The sequence below is a fragment of the Lontra canadensis genome, unplaced genomic scaffold (assembly GCF_010015895.1).
Source record: "Lontra canadensis isolate GAN:19392208 unplaced genomic scaffold, GSC_riverotter_1.0 scaffold37, whole genome shotgun sequence".
NCBI classification, from domain to species: domain Eukaryota; kingdom Metazoa; phylum Chordata; class Mammalia; order Carnivora; family Mustelidae; genus Lontra; species Lontra canadensis.
The window spans coordinates 15,171,304-15,187,530 of NW_022631031.1; the positions used below are offsets into that span (position 1 = coordinate 15,171,304).

Here is a 16,227-nt window from a genome sequence, read left to right on the forward strand (position 1 = left end):
TTCTTTTTTTGTTTGTTTGTTTGTTTGTTTGTTTTAAAGATTTTATTTATTTATTTGACTGACAGAGATCACAAGCAGGCAGAGAGGCAGGCAGAGAGAGGAGGAAGCAGGCTCCCTGCTGAGCAGAGAGCCCGATGTGGGACTCGATCCCAGGACTCTGAGATCATGACCTGAGCCGAAGGCAGCGGCTTAACCCACTGAGCCACCCAGGCGCCCCTTTTTTGTTTTTTTTTTTAAAGATTTTATTTATTTATTTGACAGACAGAGATCACAAGCAGGCAGAGAGGCAGGCAGAGAGAGGAGGAAGCAGGCTTCCTGCTGAGCAGAGAGCCCGACACTAGAGTGTTTCTTGTTACACTGGCATGTTCACCGTCCCTGGCAGGTGCAGAGCTGGGAAAAAAAATATTTTTCCTTTACCTTTCTAAGTTTTCGACTGGCACCCCTGTAACAAAAGACAAATCAATAAGAGAAGAACATACAGATTTATTTAATAGAAGTTTTATGTGGTGCAGAATCCTTCCTAAAGAAGTGAAGACCCGAAGAAACAATTAAGCCTGCGTGCTGTTATGCTAGGTTCGATGAAGAGTTGCTGGATGATGACAGGACGAAGGTTATGAGGTAAGTGTAGTAAAACTGGTGAAAACTTGGTGAGGCCTGTTCATGCAGATTCCTCTCTGGGTCCCTTCATCTTTGGTGACAAGAATGCTCCTTTTCTCTAGGTATAGGGAGGATGCCTCTCACATGAGGGTTTTATTTCCTATTTCAGGGGAAGGTCAGAAAGTCAGTCCTGCACATGCTGTTTCTCAAATTTCTTCAGTTTAAAATATTCCATATGCCAGTGGGTTCTGTTTTGGGATAACATGTTCTAGATCCTATCACGGGTATATATGTTGAATGAGTAAATGATCAAATGGCTTGAGCCTGCAGGTGATGCTGGGCTGTGACTGGGAGAAAAAGGAACTACCCTTGCTTGGGGCAGCCTTGTCTGGCTGCCTTCTGTGGTCCCTCCCTAGGTCACTTCTCACTTCCTCACTGGCAGCATGGCCCTCACTTCCAACTGTGCCATGTCCCAGAAATGCGGCATTGTGAGATGTTCCAATTGCACATGAGTTCTGGAAGTTTCCTCCTGCTTCCAACCTACCCGTTTGTCTCTTCTGCTGCTGCAACTGCTAACTCCTTTAACTTGCCCAAAGCCTCCGCTTGACCTGGGGAGGAGAGTAGACTAGGAAAGAATATGAAGCCCTCTTTCTCTTGAACCTGGTTTTCGTGATCTCCATAACTCAGGTGTGCAACTGCCCTCAGTGGGCAAGGAAAATATTAGATGTGTGAAATCAGCTGCCATGATTCATGCGGACCCAGGTATCCATGGAAGGAAATGTTCAATGTCACTTTTATTTTAACATAGAAACAACACAGTGAAAAGACAAGGTGGTATGTTTCAGAGAACGTATGGAGTTTTAAAATCTGACTTTGAAATTCTTTGATGACACATGCCTTCTGTGGAGAGATGGGGGCAAGTTTCTACCCCTTGAATCTGAGCCCAGTAGAACATGGCAGAATTCACAGCATATCTGTGCCAGCTTGCGAGCCCAGCCCTTAAAAATCTGATGTCTTTGAGGTACCTGGGTGGCTCAGTTGGTAGAGTATGCAACTCTGGATCTCAGGGTCATTGAGTTCAAGCCCCATGCTGGGCACAGAGCTTACATTTAGGGAAAAGACAAACTGATGTCTTTGACTTCCTGTTTCTTAGAACCCAGCCACTACACTGGAGAAAGCCAAGCAGCTAGAGAGAGGCCATAGGTAGGTATTCTGGCTGATAGTCCCAGCTGACAGCCAGCATCAACCACAGATGTGAGTAAGCACACCCTTACACAGGCTCAGCCTATGAGTTGCTCTAGCTAATTCTGCGTGGAGCAGAGACCAGCTCGTGAGCCTTGCCCAGATTGCTTGAACTCAATAAATTGCTGTTGTTTTAGACCACTAGATTTTAGGATGGTTATTGCAATACAGTATATTATAAATGCAGAATGTCATTGACAATTACCAAAGAGAGGAAAGAATGAGAAGACATAAATAGCCAACATGCTTAGTTTTTTAATCCTTCCTTTACAAATGGGAAGGAGAAGAATGTTCTATGAATAATGAAGTCTTTTGAAAAGTTGGGGGTGGGGTACAATAAGGAAAGATGGAGAGGTGATTGCTAAGATGATGCCTTTCAAGATAGTCACAATTGAAAAGTATTTGAAGAAGTCGTAACTTATTTAAGAAACAACACCTGCCATCCTCCCCACCCCTCTTGCCTTGGAGATGTTACAAATTTATTTCCATTGCAAAGAAATTTAAACAATTATAAAGAAGGCACAGTTTCAGCGTTTGTTAGCTGTATGTAGTTTAAGGAAAAGTATCAGAAAGTTAGGGTAAGTATGGTGGAATAAAGCCAAATTTATAGATTCATTCTATGGAATGTTTTCCCATACCACCAACCAATTCTCTGATTCTCTGGACTCTGACTCTCTGGACAACATAGTTTTTCTTTATTCTACTACTCACACCAACACACGAAGCAATTCTGACTTGAATACCATGGGCTTAGTGTAGACCCTACAGGTTAAGATCTCAGTCCCACAAGACTGCGTCACTCCCCCCACTTCACATGTCAATTGAAAGACCAGATTTTCACTAGTGTTTCTGACCGACTGGGTAAAAATCGAGGGTTCCCATACCCTTTCCCCAGGCTCGGTAATTTGCTAGAGTGACTCACAGGAAAACATTTACTTACTAGAATACAAGTTTATTATGAAAACATACATCTCAGATACAGTCAAAGTGAAGAGGTGCTTAGGACAAGGAATGGGGGACAAGGCGCAGCGCTTCCTTGTCCTCCCCAGGCATTGCACCTTGACGAGTCAGCAACCTGGAAGCTCTCTTCTTCAGTTAGTTTTTTATGGAGGTTTCATTGTGTAGGCAGGAATGATTACATCATTGGCCAGTGGCGATCTCTACCCCATCCCTAGAGGTCAAAAGGTGGGGCCAAAAGTCTCAACCCTCTAAGGTGTGGTTGGTTCCCGTAGCAACCTCTATCCTTAGGCACTTTCCAAATGTCACCTCATTAACATAAACTCAGGTGTGGTTGAGAGGGACTTTTTTTTTTTTTTTTTTAAGATTTTATTTATTTATTTGACAGAGAGATCACAAGCAGGCAGAGAGAGAGGAGGAAGCAGGCTCCCCGCCGAGCAGAGAGCCCGATGCGGGGCTCGATCCCAGGATTCTGAGATCATGACCCGAGCCGAAGGCAGCGGCTCAACCCACTGAGCCACCCAGGCGCCCCGAGAGGGACTTTTTATGAAAGCAAAAGGCACTCCTTTTCACCTTTAATACTGCAGCTATTTCAGGATCTGGGAACAAAACCCAAATATTATAGCAAAAGATGCTCCTATCACTCTTATCACTTAGGGATATTACAAGAATTTTAGGAGCATCATGCCACAAACCCTGGACAAATACAAAAATAAATATTTTGTATTATATCACGGTATTACATTCTCCCATCTCTAAAAAACAAATGAAATGAATGAAACAAAACAATTTTATTCCCCATTCTACTGGTCAATGATAAGCTAATAGTGGATCTGGAGGGAGCTTCCTAGGTTAGGCATGAGCAAAATGGAAAAAAAAAATCATGTTCAGGGATGCCTGGGTTCATGGTTAAGCCTCTAGCTCAGGTCATGATCTCAGGGTACTAGGATCCAGCCCCGTATCCGGCTCCCTGCTCAGCGGGGAGCCTGCTTCTCCTACTCCCTCTGATTGTGCTCTCTCGCTCTTTCTCCCTCTCAAATATATAAAATCTTTAAAAAAAAAAATTAGGTCAATCATCACAGCAGAAGTAATAATAATATTAATTATAATAATAATATGAAAATGGAACATGCCATTCAAAAGACAGCCTACCCAGGATAGAAGGAAAATATCCATGAACAAAAAAATTGTTTCTATGAGTGCATTGTATTGTAGATAAACATAGTACTGGTACATATTCAATAAAAGAACCCAGTTTACAGATTATAAAACACAGATTGAAATGAAAAAGCAGATTGCAAAACTATCTCATTTTGTATTTTGGCAAGTAAGTTTGAAATTGAGTCATAATGCCAGTAAATGGCTAATAAATAAATTAGAATAAAAATATCCGACAGAACATAGGTGACTCAAATTTCGGGCATGGTGGAAAGTATAGATATATTCAAGAAAAAAAAAACAGATTTTTTAGAGAGAAGATGATAGATATGAAGGAAAAAGAAAAGTCAATATAAGCATAATTCATTCTCTCTTATTTATTCCAAAAATAGTTGTTGGACATTATGTTTCATGAGACTTAAAAGAATCTCTGCATACTTCATTAAATAAAATTTTGTTTCCTTACTCTTAATGATTATATTTACAACATAATTTATTTCTACTCATTTTTTTAGTACAGTTCAGACAGCTGATATCCTAATGTTGCAGAATTTCTTTTCCTTTGGTGCACACGGTCCTTGGTCACACCACTTCAAAGAGTGAAGAGGTAGACCAGACAAAGAGTGGTGGGCAGCAAAGCAAAGTTTGTTGAGCCATAATTCAAAGCTCCCAAGGAGGAGGGAGGGGACCCAAGAGGGTTGCTACTGCTGATTCTAAGTCTAGGGGTTTTTATGGGCTTGTTGGTGGGCTTTTTAAATTAATCCTCCATGAGCCTATTGCCAAATCAGGTTTTTGTCTTCTACCTATCATGTGGGAAAGGGTGGAGGGCTCCTTCCAGGGTGGTGTAAAATCTTTTACAGGGTGGTTTCCCCTTCAGGTGGGGCCCCTTGTCCCTGCCTGCCTTCCTTCCAACTATCCTTCATTACTAATAACTACTTTGTCATCATTATTATGGAAAAATTACTGAGTTCCAAACAATCAATTTATTTGTGAGCACACAAATACACTGGGAATTTTTCAGAATGCAATTCTACTAGAGGTAAAGGATTTGGAAATGTTTATTTCATGCATTTATTCATTCATTCCTCTGTAAGTTCCTTTGTAAGGAGGAGAAAGATTTCGCAGATTTTTTCCATTGTTCTGTGTCCCTGGGCCATAAATAGTACTTGGCATATAGTAGGTTCTATGTAAATGTTTGTCAAATTCACCATCCATTCATTCAACAAGAACTTATTGATCACCGTAGGTGGTTTCTGCTAGATGCTGAAGAAGCAAAGATAAGGAAGTCATTGTTCTTGTCTTCGAGGAGCTGAAGGTATACTGGAAGAAACACATACCCTGTAGTGATAAAAATAAGTAGAAATAAACACATAAAGGAGAGTAATTTATATAGTGGGCACTGGGGCTAGATGAGTTTACAGGGAAACATGTTAAGAGAAGGATGTAATAATACAAGAAAAGAGAGGGGGCTCCTGGGTGGCTCATTTGGAAAAGCATGTGACTCCTTTTTTTTTTTTTTAAGATTTATTTATTTATTTATTTATTTGACAGAGAGAGATCACAAGTAGGCAGAGAGGCAGGCAGAGAGAGAGACAGACAGAGGGAAGCAGGCTCCCTGCTGAGCAGAGAGCCCGACGCGAGACTCGATCCTAGGACCCTGAGATCATGACCTGAGCCGAAAGCAGCGGCCCAACCCACTGAGCCACCCAGACGCCCTAGAAAAGCATGTGACTCTTGACCTTGAGATTGTGAGTTTGAGCCCCATGTAGGGCATAAAGATTGCTAAAAACAAAACAAAAAAAACTATTTTTTAAAAAAGATTTTATTTATTTATTTGACAGAGACATAGCGAGAGAGGGAACACAAGCAGGAGGAGTGGGAGAGGGAGAAGCAGGCTTCCTGCCGAGCAGGGAGCCCCATGCAGGGCTCGAACCCAGGACCTTGGGATCATGACTGAGCCGAAGGCAGACACTTGATGACTGAACTACCCAGGCAGCACCCCCCAAAAACTTAAAAAAATATATATGAAAAGAGAGGACATATTTGGAAGAGAAAACATGGCTTGTGATTCTGAAATCTGTCCCATTCAAATTGCTCAAACCTGACAAAGATGAATTTGAAAGTATATTTTTCTTTTTTTTTTCTTATGTTTGAATATTTGACTCCATGGTACCTGCTGAAGATGCAATGATAAATCGATTGCTTTGTTTTAATCAGCTGCCTATAGGACCACTCTTCTTTAAATATCTATTACTTTCAACTCCTATTGAAATATTTTATTTTATTTTTTTAAAGATTTTATTTATTTATTTGACAGACAGAGATCACAGGTAGGCAGAGAGGCAGGCAGAGAGAGGGAGGGGGAAGCAGGCTCCTCACTGAGCAGAGAGCCCGATGAGGGACTCGATCCCAGGACCCTGAGATCATGACCTGAGCTGAAGGCAGAGGCTTAATCCACTGAGCCCCCAGGTGCCCCAGAAATATTTTATTTTAAAGTAAAACCTTCAGAAGATCATAATTTATGTGTGGATTTCTGTGTCACTCAGGTGATTTCATGCACTGATGCTATATATACACACACACACACACAGGCACACATACCTTGAGCAACTGAAAGTGGTTTCAAGCTTAACAACAAATTTCTCTGCTTATCATAGCTTGAAGGGGAGCAGAATATGTGACCCCAAAATATGCCACTTTGGGATGTAGATTATTTTGATTGAAGACAATCAAATCAAGACCCAGTGACTCAAGAAAGGCTTTATCTCTCTCTCAGCTAAATAATTTAGATATGGGGTCTGGCTCAGAGAGAGCTATAACTGGAGATATCTTTTATCTGAATGACTTATCTGTATGGCAGGACAAACATCTAATTACCAAACATATGCTCTTCTTATCATCCTCTGAATCACCCTTCTCCCATTTGAAGCCCCAGGCTTCTATCCCATTTCTTCGCTTAGGATGGCATATAAACCTCGATTGTCTGACTTGTCCTTGGGTCTTTTGTGCTTATGGGGCTCCCAGAGGTATATGTAGCTAGTGTTTCTCTTGTTAATCTGTTTTATATCCGTTTACCGTCTAAAGAATCTAGGAGGGTAAAGGAAAATTTTCCCTTCCCAACAGAATTTTAAAAAATCAGTCTATTTGGGGTTAAATGTAACATGCCCATGGTTCCTTAGCAAGTGGATAACTGAAGACTTAAAATCAGATATAAGAAAAAGTTACAGGGGCGCCTGGGTGGCTCAGTGAGTTAAGCGGCTGCCTTTGGCTCGGGTCATGGTCCCAGGGTTCTGGGATCGAGTTCCGCATCGGGCTGCCTGCTCAGTGTGCAGCCCTCTTCTCCCTCTCCCTCTCCCCCTGCTCCTGCTCGCTTGTGCTCTCTCTCAAATAAATAAAATCTTTAATAAAATAAAATAAAATAGAAAAAGTTACAATGGAGGCAAAGTTTTCAATTAACTTTAAATGTCTGAATCAGAGGGGATGAAATTTCTGACCACTCTAGAGTCTTTCAAAAGCATAAACTCATCCCTTTATTCCAAATGCATTTACTTCCACCTCTTGCTGTTGGATGCTGGAGCTACAAAGATAAATGGACACAGAGGCTGCCCTGAAAAGATGCACTGTTTGGTGAGGAGAGATGGGCTCAATACGATTCAACATAGTTACAGTGCCAGAGAAGAGAGTCAGGAGACAGCTCAGAGGAGTCAGAAAATGCCTCTCAAGGAGCTGATTTTAGAATTATTTGAAGGATGATTTCTTCATCCAGTGAGGGGGGATGGAGTACTTCATCCAGTGAGAGGGTAAGAGCCTATGGGAAGATGCAAAAGTGGTAGGCTTGTTTGGAGAACTGCTGGTTGATGCTAGGCTTGAGAAGCTAGAAGTCAATAGGACTAGTGCAGATTTAGGGAGCATCAACATGTTAAGTGTGTGGGAACTGACAGAGGTAAAGAGGAGGAGGAGTTTAGGAAAATTCTAAGAGGAAAATGTAGCAGTAGCTACTATAGTACCATATGCCAGGCCCAGTTTAAAGGGCTTTATATGCAATCACAGTTAAATACATATCATCATATGTAATCTCTTGAACAAAAGGATAAACAGATGCACTGAATGAGTAACATGCCCATCCTGAAGTTAGCAAGTGGATAACCAGGCTTGCTTATCTAATTCTGGTTCCCTTGGCTTAACCACTAGGCTATTATTGTCTCCCCAGTTGTAGATAGAACTATCAGTTTTAGGTGGTGACTGAAATCAGGCTTGGTAGAAGGAACCCTGGGAATAATAATGCAAATGGAGAATTTGTGAAAACAAAGTAATAATTCTATTTCTAGACTTACTTTATTGTCAAATTATTTTTGGTGCCATTCAGTAAGTGAAGGATTGGATTTCACTGGGCTTTGCTGGGTTAAGTCATCTGGACATCTGTAACCCACATCAAAACCAGGACGGTTCAAGAAGTAATTCGAGTTTTCTGGCACTCTTGCCTCAACAATCTAGGATCTAGGGCACTGTTCTAAGATGGTCCTCATTTTTTGTTCTAAGGATTTCTCTTTAATGAACCAATAGGTTGTGTGTGTGTGTGTGTGTGTGTGTGTGTGTGTGTGTTTGTGTGTTTTGGTGGAGGATTATGTTTGGCCACGCTGCCGATCTTGGACAGCAGGTGATTACTGATCACTAGTGTTTTCTGGGCGAGACAGTTGCAGTGACCCCCTCCTCTCCTCCCCCGCCCCCCTCCTCCCTGAGTCTGGAAAGGTGCAGGATCCGCTAAACCGTGCATTGCACAGCGGCGGCCGGAGCAGACGCGGGATGGTCGCGTGTCCCCAGCAGAGCAGCGGGGGGCAGCCTGAGAGCCTGGGGAAGGTACGGGCAGAGAATCTGGGCGCGTAGCGGCGTCTAGAAAGAGCAGAAGGTCAACTGAGCGGTGGAGGCAGTTGCCGAGTGCAGGTGTGGAAGGAGCTGCCTCAGGCCCACCCTTTGCAGCTGAGGGGGTGGGGAGCCAGGCCGGGGAGCCAAACGGAGGACTAGGAGACTGCGGACGGGGCGCGCTCCCCCTGCATTCTCTCGCTCGCGTTCCATAGGCCTCAGAGAACGGCCCTCGCCCCGGGGCCCACTGTGCCGGCGCCAGTACGCAGCGCCTGCGGCGGTCGCTGCTGCTGGGGGCCGGACGGCCGCCAGGGGGCGGGAGCGGCGCCGCAAACAATGGCCGCGCTCGGCCGCGGGCGGGCAGGGGGAGGAACGGAGCTGGGGTCGGCGTGGGGCGCGCGGCCCGGGTCCGCGGAGGGCCGGGATCGCGCGCGCGCGCGCGCGCCGGGCTGACTGGGGCGCGGGAGCGGCTGCGCAGGCGGGGACGCGCGGCGCGAGCCCGGGAGGGCGCGGCGGGAGCGCAGGGAAGGCGGGCGGAGGCGGGGGGCGGGGAGCCCAAGGGGTGGAAGCCGGCGGCGGCGGCGGCGGCGGCGGCGGCCGAGCGGGGTCAGTTCTCTGTAGTGCTTGCCAATGTTGGAGCCGTCTGCAAAGTGTCCCTGGCAAGAAGGTAAATACCCTCGTTGGGGGCGTCGGGGAGGCCTCGACTTCCGCCCGGCTGGCGGAGGAGACAGAGGGCGCTGGGGAGTCTTGCAGGTCCGCTGAGCGCGGCGAACCCCGAGAAGAGCGGCCCCTTAGCGGCCTCCCCTCCCCCGCGCTTTCCCTCCCTCCTCGGGCTCTCTCCTGGCGGGAGGGGGAGGGGAGGATGACGGTGGGGGTGCTGAGGAGTCGGGGACCGGGCGAATGAATTGGGGGGGGGCGTGTGTGGAGGGGTGGGACGACACAGGTGTCCGGAGGGGAGGAGCCGGGAGGAAGGCTTGGAGGCCGGCGTAAATGGAATGCCGGGGTCGGGGGGGAGGGTGGGGGAGACAGGCACCCCGCGGAGGACGCTGGAAGGTGGGATCTTGGGGGCCCGGGTGGGAACAGCCCGAAGAGGGGACGGTGGGTGAAGCGGCGGTGTGGGAGGGAGAGAGGGGGAGGGCCCGAAGGTGGGTCCCTGCGGAGGGGAGGGAAGGGAAGGGGAAGAGATGGAGCGAGGCCCTTGGAGGGTCTGCGGGAAATGGCCCTGGGGGCGCGGGAGGAGCGGCGGGCCAGGGGCGCGCCGGGGGAGCGGCGGGCCAGGGGCGCGCCGGGGGGTGGTGCTGGTGGCTATTTCTGTATAATGGGCAAGTGGTGAAGACGTAACACGCCGAAATGGGGAAGGTAGGTGGGGCCGAGGGGACAAAATATATCCTATGACAGGCAAGTTCTGCTGTGGCTCGTAGGAACTACTACCGTGATGGCTCGGCTTAAAGGGGTAGTTGGCAGTTAGTGACCTTGCCGAGGTGAAGGGAGTTGGGAGGAGAGACGAAGATCAGTTACAGAATCCGCTGTGTGAGGGCAGAGCCTCCAGTCCCTCCCGGGGAGAGCCGGGATTGTGGTGAGGGGAGTGTTCTGCAGAGGCAATCGAGGAGACGCTGAACTGGGATTCTTAGGGAGGGGGCGCGGGGATAATGGCTTCGGGGGTTCTGGAAGTTCCTGGAAATATGTGCAGAATTTTGCATTTGTGAACAATTTTCTTGGGAAAGGGTCTGTACTCGGCGTGACCCGCCACCTCCCTCCCCCAAAAGGTTAAGAACTACTACTGGTGTAGAGATGGGCCGTTCAATTAAGGGAATGTACTAAAGGATTTTAAAGTGGGTGGTTCCTGCAGAAACGATAGAGATGATCCTTTAAAGGTATATTACTGTTAGCTGAAAACCCATATTTTTAATGTTTAATTTCAAAATTTTGGTGAACTTTTGCTGACCATTGCTTCTCTTCTGATGCATCCTTACATTTTAAGAAACCGTGGTGAACACTTGAATTCAAAATTGTGATGGGAAGGCAGGATAATAGTAACCTTGTAGGAGAGAAGATTGCAACATTTCTCCGGAAGGGTATTTCTTTCCTAGTCCTTTCTGAAGATGATTCAATTATATTGTTGTGAATTGAACTGCAGTGGGGGAAAAAAAAAAATCTTGGTTAATGAAACAATCAAAACTAAGACACCCTGCATTCTCAGTTGTTTTGTAATATGGCAAGTGTTTAATTTTTTAGTTTGTCTATATTTTACTGCAAACCAGAGATCTCATATATCACTTGAATTGTAGATTTGTTGCATTTTGCAGTAGGCCTGTATTAAATTTGTGAGGCATTTATACCAAACTATGTGGTGTGTCTACAGGTTTTTTTTTTCCCCTTCTGTGATGTCAGTTCAAGTCACCATTGCCACATTTCATTACATAGCAGTGTAGTTTGAAATTTATTCCCAAGTGATTATTAGTTGGTAGGATATAGTGCATATTTCCTAGCAAATCACTGAATTTTTCCTCAGAGATCCAGTTTGTATGTGTAAAAATGTTGTTGTATAATCAGAATATGTATTGGTAACTACAAATAGAATGGCATATAATTTTTAACTTTTTATTTGGAAATAATTTCAGGCTTATAGAATAGTAGCAAGAATAAGAATAATACAAAGAAACTCCTGTAATCTTTACTCAGATTCACCTGTTACCATTTTACCCACTTATCAATAGATCTCTGTCAGTCACATGTACATAGTATTTTTTTCCTGGACCACTTGAGGGTAAGTTACATTATTATGTCTCTTTATTCCTAATCAGCATGGAAAGCCATATACATTTTATATTTTAGTTTACTTGGCTTGCCTGGAATGAAGTTCTAGGAAAGAGTGGGTGGGTTTGGTTTTCAGCAAAGAATATAAAAAATATCTAAAATGATCATCAAATTTTTAGTGTGTAAACAATACAGAAAGTGAGCTGAGTGATTTTCCTGTTTGGGATCAGATTCTGGAAGATATAATTGGTTAATATGTTAGGTTTTTTTCTTTGTAGTTAACTTCCTTATTATGCTCTCCTTTTATTCACTTTGAGTTCTGGGTGTCATCATGTGTACAGATAGCAAAGAGAGAAAAATCTAGATATTGCAAAATTGAATTGTGTTAATATTAGAATAGTTGGAGGCATGCGTAGTATGATCCAATTATGTGTAGATATATTTGTGCCTCCTGTAGGTACTCAAGAAAATATAAATGAGTCTAGAATCCATAATAGTTATAATTTATATTTATGTATATATAACCATTTGATTTTAAATAAATCCCAGAGTTCTATATAGGAAGCTTATCTTTACATTGTCCTAGAGGTCAAGACCTTTGTGACAGGAAAATTTTTAAGAAGTGAAGTCTTTTTATGAATTTAATGTATAATAAAGAGATGATTACTTCAACCAGACCGTACTAGGTTTTAATCCTAGCATTGGACTATGGGGATGTAATGCAACTTCTAGAAAAGTGGAGCTAACATCTACATCCCAAGGTGATGAGTATTAAATGAATTAATGTAAGAATGGCAAAATATAGGATGTTATATATAACATTAGTGTCTGATAAATGTTAAGTTTTCTTTTTTTCTTGGTTGGTGGTGAGATTTCTATATACTTAGAATCTTTCATAGGCTCTTAGGAGATAATTAAAATTTATACTAAATTATTTTGATTTTTTTTTTTTTTAAGATTTTATGTATTTATTTGACAGACAAAGTAGGCAGAGAGGCAGGCAGAGAGAGAGAAAGAGGAGGAAGCAGGCTCCCTGCTGAGCAGAGAGCCCGATGCGGGGCTCGATCCTAGGACCCTGGGATCATGACCCGAGCTGAAGGCAGAGGCTTTAACTCACTGAGCCACCCAGGTGCCCCTATTTTGATTTCTTATGTAAAAGTTTTTTGAGTCATACTTTTAAAAAGAAATGAGAATTTAAAAAATCCATTTTTTATAAAAAGATTATTTATTTATTTATTTGACAGAGAGATCACAAGTAGGCAGAGAGGCAGGCAGAGAAAGAGGGGAGGGAAGTAGGCTCCCTGCTGAGCAGAGAGCCTTATGTGGGGCTTGATCCCAGGACCCTGAGATCATGACCTGAGCCAAAGGCAGAGGCTTAATCCACTGAGCCACCCAGGTGCCCCCCAAAATCCATTTTTTAATGCTTTTTAAGGACCCCATGAATTTTTTAGAGTAAGAATTTTTAAGCTGATATTTAGTTTTATGGTATTTTGGAGCCTAAGAATGGTGGTAGTAAATGTTTTTGATTTTTATATTGTCAAACAAGACATTTAAGTGAGGATTACCTGTCAGTTGTGGGATGGGTGCTGATATAAAAATTTATAGATAAATTAATAATGCCAATTTATGAAGCAGTGTTTAATTGTTGAGGATTTTATAGATTGAATTTTGTACAGCTTTCAAATTACCAGCTGGGCAAAATGTAATAATAAATGCAGTAAGTTATGTTAGCAGTACATTTCAGATACATGTTGGACCTCCAGTTCTTCATGAGCAACAAATCTGTTACAGTTAGTAGTGCCCTCTCTCCATAAACTGCCCTGCTTGTTTTCATTTAGTAGCTTGGAATCTGGAACTGCGTGTCCTAATGTGCCTGACTGGATATCACTGTAGGGCATTTTTCAGACATGTGAATAGGTTTCTCTAAAAGTACTTAGCTGTAATTGGAATGAACTATGGCTGGAAACTTTTTTGACAGAAGAAGGAGAGGTGGATTTTATGATATCATGGGCAGTATAAAACTGTTCTGCATTTTATTGATATTTTATCAAGTTGTTTTAAATTTAGGACAGTAGATCTGGCATGTCTGTAAAGGAGGAAGGAGGTGTTAAAGACACGCCACTGGGCATCTTGAATTGTCCATAGCGTGGTTGCAAATTATAATTTTTGTATTGATGTAAATGTAATAAAATTTGTTGGTAAAAAAGGAGGAACTTCAGAAGATTGTCCAGTTACCTCACAGAGTGCTATTATAGACATAGTTTCATGTTTTAATTTATACAGATCTTTATAATTGTAAAAGAGAAGCTTACAGAATACTTAAAATTGTATGGTCAATTTTAAGTAAATAGGTGCTTTTATTTTTGTTTCCTTTTTTTTTTTAAGATTTTATTTATTTATTTGACAGAGAGAGATCACAAGTAGACGGAGAGGCAGGCAGAGAGAGAGAGAGAGAGAGAGAAAGAAACAGGCTCCCTGCCGAGCAGAGAGCCTGATGCAGGACTCGATCCCAGGACCCCGAGATCATGACCTGAGCCGAAGGCAGCGGCTTAACCCACTGAGCCACCCAGGCGCCCTTTATTTTTGTTTCTTCTTACAACTACCTTTTGTATATCGGAAGATTAGAACTTTAAAAAATGTACTCATATCTTACTGTGCTTACTTCTTGGAATCAGCCACTAGTGTTACAGACTCTGATATTGAAGAACACCTGTATATTTATTGCAGTGTTACTTATAACTGCCAAATTTTGGAAGGAACCTAAGGGTCCATCAACAGATGAATGGATAAAGAAGATGTGGTATATTTATACAGTGGAATATTATTCAGCCATGAATGAAATCTTGCCATTTGCAACAACATGGATGGATCTAGAGATTACAGTGCTAAGTGAAATAAGCCAGTCAGAGAGAGACAGATACTGTATGATTTCACTCATACGTGGAATTTAAGAACCAAAACAGTTGAACAAAGGAAGAAAAAAGAGACAAACCAAAAAATAGACTCTTAACTCTAGAAAACAAGGGGGTGGGTGGGTGAAGTAGTGAAGAGGATTAAGAGAACACTTATGAGCACTGAGTGATGTATAGAATTGCTGAACTACTATATTGTACGCCTGAAACTAATATAATGCTGTATGTTACTTACATTGGAATTAAACTCAAAAAACTCTAATGTTGAAGAAACACAAGTCTGTAGATAAGCATTTGTTATATTTAGAGGCTTACATTAAATGATACAAAATAGGACTTTTCAGATTTTGTGAGTGCTTACTAAATGTTAAATTCTAGAAAGTAAGGGATACTAAGTCACTGAGATGCTTTTAGTGGTTTATTCACATTTTAACTTCCAAATTAATGTTTTTCAGTTAAAAAAATGAATATTGGTTGAGTATGTATTTTTAGTTATAGCTAGTATATTTTAGTACCATTTGACTACTCCTACACTTTAGTGATTTCATCTTTTGAGTAAAATGTAAATGTTTAAGTTTCATAATTTATCATTTTCAAGTTCTAATGTAACTCATTTGCTCATGTTAAATAGGGAATTAATTTTTTTGACCCACATAGATATGTTAATTAATACCTAAAGCACCATAGGATTATAGAACTTTAGAGTGAATGGGAATGTCTTATTGTTGTATAACAAACTACCCCAGAAAGTAAAGGCTTAAAACAAACATTTATTATCTCAGTTTCTGTGGGTTAGAAATACGGGTGCAGCTTACCTGGTGCTTGTGGCTCAAGGTCTTTTTGGGTTTGCAGTAAGCTATCGCTGGGACTGCGTTCTTATCTGAGAGTTTGACTGGGGGAAGATCTGCTTCCAAGCTCATTCATACAGCTCTTGGCAAGAATCATTTGCCTGGGGGGTATTGGATTGAAGGCCTCACTTTCTTTTGGGCTATTGGCCAAAGGTCTTTCTCAGTTCTTAGCCATGTGGGCCTGTCCAAAGCTCACCTCAAAATATGGCAGCTAGTTTCCTTCAGAGCAAACAGGAGAGAATGAGAGCACGTAACACCCAAGATGGAAGTTGTGATCTTTCTGAAACCCAGTGTTGTGAGTGGTATCTCATTATTTCTGTTGTATTCTATTTGCTAGAGGCTGCCTCCCACAATGATCTTAGTTTACTTTTCACAGACTTATTAAGAAGGAAAGAAATAGGACTCAAAGACACACAGAGTAATTTACCAAGACTCGAAAGGTAATCTCTTGAAGAGCTTGGACTAAGATTCAAATTAAGTGATCCTCAGGCCTTGTGCCATTTCTATAGCATATGATTCTTTTGGAAAATATAAAATTGTTACAGATGCTGAGATATATATATATAATAAGATATATATATTTCTGTTATAAGATATAGGACATATTTCATATAATATATAATATATTCATATATTCATATATAATTTTATATAAAATATTTAACACATAAAACCTATAAAATGCAAATAAATATATAAATAAAACAAATATATAAAAATGAAATATATAAAATAAACATAAAATATAATAAAATATAAATAAAAATATATAAAATGAAAATATATAAATATATTTTATATTTTATATTAATATATATAAAATATAAATATGAGTATAAAACAATATAAATAAAAAATATAAAATATATATGGAAAAGTTTCCAGTTCATTTTGAA

The 16,227-nt window shown here is 41.9% G+C and overlaps 1 protein-coding gene across 4 annotated transcripts in view; it reads left to right on the top strand.

The window, feature by feature from the left end:
• The first annotated feature begins 8,774 nt into the window (after positions 1 to 8,774).
• The window catches only part of STAU2 (staufen double-stranded RNA binding protein 2), a 318,840-nt gene continuing 311,387 nt past the window's right edge, over positions 8,775 to 16,227 (top strand). Inside the window, exon 1 of one of the 4 annotated variants that reach the window (XM_032869185.1) lies at positions 8,775 to 8,811. The gene's annotated coding sequence lies outside the window, so the exon portion shown is untranslated. Of the gene's footprint in view, positions 8,812 to 9,368; positions 9,482 to 16,227 lie in introns of those variants that run through there. The other 3 variants (XM_032869184.1, XM_032869189.1, XM_032869182.1) reach the window with 3 other exon arrangements.